Raw genomic sequence first — 8,796 nt, forward strand, 5'->3', positions numbered from 1 at the left:
TAGAAACTGTAAGGCTAAATATAATAGGAACTGTACACTGTATGTAAACACTGTATTCTAGTTGGTAAATTTGTTTCTTCTGTGAGAATAGCCTAGAAATTCTGCAACTGCTTTACCCATATGCTGAGGGTGAAGAGTATGGATGGTAGGTAGAGGATGGTGGGAACCAGGTTTCTCTGTTGGAGATAGAAATTATAAAGGAGCAAGAAAGGAAGGTTAGGATGAATCCTGTAGTTCAGGATTATAGCTGGAGACATCAGTACAAACTCAAGTTTACCTTAATATGTATACAGATGGACAGAAAGAACTACAGATATGCCGATATACGTGGTTTACTATATATACATATGTTACTAGCTCTGTCTGCTTTGTCTGCTGAGAGGGCCTAGAAGTAGTGACACCTGAGTAGGAATGAGCATACCCCGCACCCAAATCTGCTTTCTAATACCCTTTTCTCCAATAAAAGGGACCAGAGCTCTTTGGAGAAATGAGTGACTCGAGGGCAAAAGAATGGGAATGTGTCAAAAGGACACAGAAGCCAACTCGACAGAAAGCTCACAATGGGCAAGGCTAGAACAATTTGAGCAACAAAATAAATTCATTGGATTATAGCCCAAAGTATAAAATACATATACATAAGTCCATGCTTATATAAATGAATGAGTGACTAAACGGGGGAGAAATGACTTCTCTACAGAAGAATTCCATTATAATATATGTAGACACTCCCTCCCAGCAGGAGATGAACTTAATTTCCACTCCCTCCACCCCCTTGAGAGTGAGCCAGACACAGTCACTTGCTTCCAAAGAATACAGCACGGAAAGGGAAAAACAAACAGTAACTTTACAGCGGAGAAACCTGGCAAATACTACCTTGGCCAAGTGATGGACGTTATCATCAACAGTAATGTCACGTGGATATTATGCTCCCCATACGATGTGACTGGAAGAACACTTCATCTCTGTGATATTCGTGCTAAAAACTGATAACCCTAGTTGATCCTAACAAAAATATCAGACTAATCCAAACTGGGGGACATTCTACAGGACACCTAGCCAGTACTTCTGATGACTGTTAAGGAAATCAAACAAAGGCTAAGAAACTCTCACAGAACAGAGGACACTGGAGAGAGCTGACAATTAAACATAACATGGTACCCTGGGTTGAATCCTGGAATAGAAAGAGAGCATTAATGGAAAAGTCAATGAAATCCAAGTGAAGTTTGAAATTTATTTATTTTTTGGTGAGAAAGATTAGCCCTGAGCTAACATCTGCTGCCAATCCTCCTCTTTTTGCTGAGGAAGACTGGCCCTGGGCTAACATCTGTGCCCATCTTCCTCCATTTTCTGTGGGACACTTGCCACAGCACGGCTTGATAAGTGGTGCATACGTCTGCGCCCAGGATCCGAACCTGCGAACCCTGGGCCGCGGAAGGACAGCATGTGAACTTAACCACTACACCACCAGGCTGGCCCCAATAGCTTTTTTTTTATTTTATTTTTTTTAATGGTTATAAATCTGGTTTCTCCTTCTAGAGAATGGGACTCATAATACTGTGAACATCACAGGAGTTTTGTGAGGATGAACTGTGATACATTCACATAATGCACCATGCCTGGCTCAGTCAGAGTTAAGAGCTCAATGATTATTGGTTGCATTATTGTTTCTAGAGCAATGAAATGTACCCAGCCTCTTGATGGCAGGGCCTATGACACTGTTCTTTGGGAGTTCCCAGAAAATAAAAACGATGTATAACAACATCAGTAACAAAAAAAGCGGCAAGGTGCTGAATGAACCGCTTCATATATATGCGTATGAATTTCATATGAATACGAATTACTGGAGAATCTTGTTAAAATGAAGATTCTGATTCAGAAGGTCTGGGGTAGGGGCCAAGGTTTTACATTTTGAACAAGCTCCCAAGTGACGCCAATGCTGCTGGTCCAAGGACCGAAATTTGGGCTGCAACTTTTCTATTTCTGCATGTTTTTAAATTTTCCTTAAAAAAATACAAAAAAGTTTTCTCCATCTATTCTTTATCTCTTCATCACAAAAAATACTCTCATTTTTAAACCCAACTATATCATATGTAACCCACCAGTCGTCAAGATCTTAAATAAGCAACTATTTCAACAGTACAGTCTTCCCCGCTTATACGCAGTTTTGCCTTCCACAGTTTCAGTTACCTGCAGTCAACTGTGGTCTGAAAATATTAAATAGAAAATTCCCAACTTCGTAAGTTTTAAATTTCGTGCTGTTCTGAGTAGCATGATGAAATCTCGCTCCATCCCACCTGGGACGTGAATCATCCCTTTGTCCAGCGTATCCACGCTGCATAAGCTACCTGCCCATTAGTCACTTAGTAGCTATCTCAGTTATCAGATTGACTATCGCAGTATCACAGTGCTTGTGTTCTAACAACCATGGACATCATCTGCTTATGACATCCAACCATCAACATCATCATGGCTCAATGATCCTCCTCATGTATTGTCAGAAGGTCAATATTAACCTAGCGCTACATCACAATGCCTAGATCATTCACCTCACTTCATCTCAACATGTAGGCATTGTATCATCTCACATCCTCACAAGAGGAAGGGTGAGTACCGTACAATAAGGTATCTTGAGAGAGAGAGAGACCACATTCACAGAACTATTTTTACAGTATATGGTTATAATGGTTCTATTTTATTATTGTTGTTGTTAATCTCTTACTGTGCCTAATTTATAAATTAGACTTTATCACAGGTATGAATGCATAGGAAAGAATATAGTATATACAGGGTTCTGTATTATCCGCAGTTTCAGGCATCCACTTGGGGTCTTGTAACACATCCCCCGTGGATGAGGGGAGGCTACTGTATAAAAAAGGGGTAACTACACATTAATGTTTGCCCCCACATTATCTCATACCTATGTAGATAAAAGTAATGTCTTGCAAAGTCAAGTCATATACAATTCTCTTAGCCTTATCAGTTAAAAAAGCCTAAATACTTTACAGTAACCTAGATTAACCACAATCCTAGGAAATTATGTGAAAATTTTAATTAGGTAAATTCTGCTTGGAAACAGAGTATCCTATTATTAAGGCTCCTGCTTAACGATTTATTGAGTTTTCAAAGGATAAGAAGCGATCTTAGATGATCTTAGATTTAGTAGCATATACAGGATATTTGAGAGAAAAAACAGGAAAAGATGAAGAAAGCACATACTGAACTGAGAAATAGGGAATAACAAAAAATGAGATGTAAAAGAGTCATACTTTCCTGCAATTAATGACATCACAGAAAATTTTAAAAACCAGTTTCCTTAACTCAATGATTTCTAGCCATTCTGGCTTTGTGATTTCACACTTTCCCATCCTCCTTAAAATGTTTCTTAACACAAACTTTGGAAATTTAAAAAATGACATTTTTTTTAAAACTCTGAGATAACTGCAAAATAAGCTCAGCAAACACCATTTTAACTGGTATTGACTTTAAAAACTGTTCAAATTTATTTAGTGAAAGAAACTAACTGATTTTGATGGCAAGAAATCTTTCTGGTATGTGTATACATAAATACAATGTTTCCAAACACAGTATACCATAGTAGAATTCAACAGGACACTAACAGATCCATGGTGCAAACCGTGCCCTGTGTTCAAATTAACTCTGAATCGGTTTTCCTTAAATGTCACAGGTCATTGAGGCTCTAGGGCTTCTCAAAGCCTCTAAAAAGCCTTTAAAACTCTGAATTTCTAAAAAGGAGGTTTTCATTGAGAACATTTCCAGTGATCATAGTCCCTATTCACTGCCTACCCAGAACACTTTACAAGTTGAGATCCAAAGATTCTTGAACCATAAAATGATAATTAAAATATTTTCTATAAGCCAAGGCAATTGAAGTGTTACAGTCCACAAAGCTCCATTGCCAGCTAGAGATTAATTCTAAATGGTTGAGACCATTACAGCACATCACTAACAACCTTCCTCACCCTGTAAGAATTTTTCAAGAGCATAATAGATAGAGACTAATTAAAGTCATTCAAATAAATTCTCAAATTTACATGGACAAACATATTATTAAAAATTTAATCTACAGGCAAGCAGAGAAATTCTTCTGAGTATTAAGCATGTATCAATCATCCAAAAATGAGCAAAATATGATAATATATTTCTGGTCTTTACCCATAAATCTAGTCCTGGAGTAAATCATCATTCAAGATAATTTTAAAATAAAAAATATCTACCCAGGATTTGAAAAATTTGGTTGCAAATAACAACACATCCACACAGTGAGGAACTGATGCTCTGAAATCTTCCAATAGTATCTTCAGAAAGCTTAACTTCAGTTACATAATAAACTTTGTGCTGAGTTGAAACTGACGTACAGGTGCATCCTGACCCAGATTTCTTAATAAAAAAGTTTCAAAACTGTCCGTTATAGCACAGCCCAAGACACATTTTCCTATGTATTCTTCTTCCCTTCAGTCAATGGTTATAGAGAGCTTTCTACATGGAAAGAATCAAAAAACCATTTTTTTTAGTAGAAAGCTAATTATACCAACCAAAAATGCTAAATGACTTCTTAAGTCTATTTCATTTCATAAGCTTCATTTTCATAAAGGAAAAAAGAAACGCTACAGCAAAAATACATTTAAAAATTCTAGCCAATAAAAATCAAATTTTACTTTAAAAACTATTTACAGTGTATATTAATTTTAAAAGGAGAGCATATTTCTCTTCTCATCACTCTATATTAACATTCATAGTTACTGAAACTTTTGTTGTTTGCAAGAAAATCCCTATGTCTGCAAAGTTCACCTCCTCACTCTTTTAACTAACTAGGCACAATCTCCCTTCTCTGTACTGCCCTGTTATAAAAGCTTTGGGGAGGGGGTCTCAGGGTTAGTAACAATGACAGTAGAGCAAAGGAAAAGGATAGCATAACAGCAGTAAGGAAGAAAATGAAAGCAAAATAGAAGCAGGTCTTCCTCCTCCTGATAAACAAACACCAAGGCAGTTGAAAGAATTAGATAACTCGACAATCATACTTCTCAGAAGCACATACCTTGTATGGTAGAAATGGTGACTCAGAATAATTACAGAATATGCTTTGCAATTATTTTAAATGAGTATGCATTATAAAAGACTCCTGTAAGTAAATTTGCTTTCACAGGGTTTAACTTTTTTCAACTACACCATCTAATTTGACTTACTACTCACCTTTGCTTTAGATATGGCAGTAAAATATATAAAAGATTACTCGAAGAGGTAAGCGGTCAGAACATAACAGCACGCGATCTCTCCGCATACTCAACAAGAGGATTTACTCTCAAGAGGCTTACTTCCTATTTTCCAGGTAGTTTTGTTCCTGTGTCTCCTCTAGGTATTTCTACCTATCAACCATTTCACTGCTCACTAATGAATAAGACAATGCGGGACAATGTGACTCTCCTATTCACTTACTATAGTCAATACACCTGTAGAGATCTGAATCAAAACTGAGATTCAAAAGTCTTCTAATTTACCTCTCAACTCTGGTGATTCATAAAGTTTTAGATAACAGAGTTTGACTAGAATCACCAGAAACTCTGTTATCTAAAATTTTATTACACATTGTAAAAGTGATAGGATGAAACTTCAAAATCATTTAGTTCAACTCAATTACTTTACAGTTGAGAAATCATTCAGAGAACTAGTTAGATGGTGTCAACTCAGGTTTTGTAACTCCAGACCAACACGTGTTCTGCTAAATCATGCTGCTTTCTGTAACTACTCCTTCTTCTCTATGATGTTCTTGTTACCCAAACAGTGCACCTGTGAAAGCTGATAAACTCAAGTATTCCTAGAATGACCAGAAAATCCCAAGTCTCAGGTCAAATACATATACCACTGCTTCATTTTCTACCCCAACATTTTTTCTGAAACCCTCCTAACTGCCAAAACTTTCCTGTTTCTTGTCCATCACATTTCTCTATCACTATAATTAATGTTTTAGTTATCTAGTACCCTATGTTACATAAAACATAATGCTAATCATAATAAGCAAATATTGAGTGCTCATTATATCAGGAACTATATTAAGACCTTGAGATGTAGCATCTCACTTAATCCTCAACTTCAAATAAGATAAATAATACCGTAATCCCCATTTCAAAACTGCAAAAATCAAAGCCTCAGAGGTTAATTTTTTCTTTTTCTCTCTCTCTTTTTTTTTTTTGCTGAGGAAGATTGGCCCTGAGCTAAGATGTGTTGCCAATCTTCCTCTTTGGCTTGAGGAAGATTCACCCTGAGCTAACATCTGTGCCAGTCTTCCTCTATTTTGTATGTGGGTCACCGCCACAGCATGGCCACCAATGAGTGATGTAGGTCGGTGCCCAGGAACTGAACCCGGGCCACTGAAGCAGAGCACACCAAACTTAACCACTAGGCCATGGGGCTGGCCCCAGAGGTTAAATAGTTTGTCCTAATTCACAGAGCTAACCAGAAGTAGAACCAGGATAAGTAACCAGGCAGTCTCACTCCAATGTCCATATTCCTGATCTCTACATACAATAAGTATATATAACTACATGGACTTTATTATTAATATGCAGATAACTCAAAATTTGGGGGCTACAGAAGAATTTAAAGAGTCTTTGTATTTGAAGAGGCTTCTTTCACATTAAAATAGCTTAATATGGCTTATTCCCATAAACTATATCTTCCTTAAAAAGACATGGCCCAAGTAAGAACTCTTAACTCACTCATATATAATTAAAACTCAAATTAAAGAAAATAGGAGGAAAAAAGAGTTGCAACAATACTTTAACAAATATCCAGATCAGCATTGTCCAAAAGAACTTTTTGTAGTGATAGTAATGTTTTCTATCTGCACCGTCCATCATGGTAGCCACTAGCCACATGGGACTATTCAGCATTTGAAATGTGTCTAGTGTGATTGAATAACTGAATTTTGAATACTGTGTAATTTTAATTAATTTACATTTAAACAGCCACATGTGGCTAGTGGCTACTATATTGGACAGCACAGGTAGAAGATAAAATGCCAGAAAAAGATGAGGAAAGAAATTCTTATTGCCTTTATTTAGAGAGTGCACTAACAGTCAAATCAATTTAAATCTCTTTTCCTACTTGTTCTAGCTTCAGTTATTAACCCAAACAATATATACCTCCAAGGAGATTTAAGTAACCCAAACTTCTATACTTAAATTCTTCTTTGTGTATCTCAAAGGAAAAAAATAATTAAAACCTGTATTATCAACAAAGCTCTTTATATTAGAAACTTTTTACTGTTTGGATACCTAAGAGGAAGAATTTGAACCTGAAAACTGCCATCTACTAAGAAAACTAAAAAGAGTCACACAAGTTTTCCATTCTCTTCATAATAAATACTTGATAATAAAGTGCTTACCTTGATTCTCCACTACTGTTTCTAACACTTTCTTCATCACTGTGTCCATTCATTGTAAATATCAAGAAGTTTTAAAATAAAACATAAATCTTCCCAGTTTAAAAGATGAATATAAATACTGACTCCTCCTCGAATACCAAAAATTCACAGACGAATTTTCTTCAACATTCACAGGTTTCCTGGGACCCTTTTTGATTCACCTAAAGAAAACATATTAAGAAAATAAGAAAACTTCCTGTAGAGAAAAAGATAAGTCTATTTAGAACTTATACAAATCTACCTAGGCCAATCAGAAATACCTAGGCTTCCATTAACTACATTCCTGACTACTTACTAGAATTTACAGCACACCAGTGCTTATTTTTGACAGAAGAAATCAGAATATCTGCTGAGTAATAAAACTTTTAGACTAACTGCAGCTGTGTAGATACATATATACACATTATGGATAACTAGCTAACTAAAGAAAAACGGTAATATATAACATATACATACATTCCAAGAATAGAAAACGGAGTCTTATTAGATACTTTGTCAAACCAAGTAAGGGGGGAAAAGGTTACCTTTAATCAAACACTAATTCATATCACCAAGAACTTCATACACTTGAATGAGGCAAAGTTTTGAAAATACTCACATAAGAACAGAAGAATAAAAGTATCATACAATCTTCGCAAAAACTGTACAGATCAAAATAAACGTGTACTTTCACAGGTGAGCCGACAGTGGAATGATAAAATTTAAATAATATTTATCCAGGTTGCACTTGCGGAGATTCCATTAAAAAAAAAAAAGGTAATGGAATATACACTATGATTTTTTAAGTAACGGGTTTGGGGCAGAAATCACGGACCAAGACACAGCATTCCCACCTTTCAAGATTTCAGCACAACACTGGAGAGTCACCTACAAGCCATCCACGAATAAACAAAGGAGATCTCTGGCAGGGGAGGGAGAGGAAGAAGCGGGGGAAGGAGACGTCAGATCCTTCCCCAGCCAGAAAGGACCGAGACAGCTGACTGAGAGCAGAGCTGTCCTCCGACCTCAGCAAAGAGAATTCAGTCCTACGATGATTTCCATTCCAAAAAAAAAGAGGAGGAAAACAGGCTGTTGCCAACTTCATCACAGCAAACTCTACATCTAGATCGAGATTTTAATTCTCCAGAGACTAAGGTCCAGTAGACTCTTTGCAAGAACTGGTTATCCAAAAAGTAACTCTTCCACGCAACATTTATTCCTCATGTTAAAGATTAATTCCAACCCCTCAAAGAGCTTTACTGTTCAACAAGTCTTAAAAATCTAGGGACTCTAACAAACCGCCTCTTTCCCGAAAGTCTCTCTGCGTTGAGAAAGTTCACTCCTCTGTTCGTTTTCCTTTCCACCTTCCTTTCGCT

At 36.5% G+C, this 8,796-nt stretch overlaps 1 long non-coding RNA gene across 2 annotated transcripts in view; it reads right to left on the reverse strand.

Moving 5' to 3' along the window:
• LOC131402481 (uncharacterized) overlaps positions 1–8,023 on the reverse strand; it is a 32,826-nt gene extending 24,803 nt beyond the window's left edge. For both annotated transcript variants that reach the window (XR_009218700.1, XR_009218699.1), the window contains exons 1-2: positions 7,898–8,023; positions 7,403–7,602 (exon numbers count right to left, since the gene is read on the reverse strand). This is a non-coding gene — a long non-coding RNA (uncharacterized LOC131402481). The remainder of the gene's footprint in view (positions 1–7,402; positions 7,603–7,897) is intronic.
• Positions 8,024–8,796: the final 773 nt, after the last annotated feature.

The sequence above is a fragment of the Diceros bicornis genome, unplaced genomic scaffold (genome assembly GCF_020826845.1).
Source record: "Diceros bicornis minor isolate mBicDic1 unplaced genomic scaffold, mDicBic1.mat.cur scaffold_111_ctg1, whole genome shotgun sequence".
NCBI classification, from domain to species: Eukaryota; Metazoa; Chordata; class Mammalia; order Perissodactyla; family Rhinocerotidae; genus Diceros; species Diceros bicornis.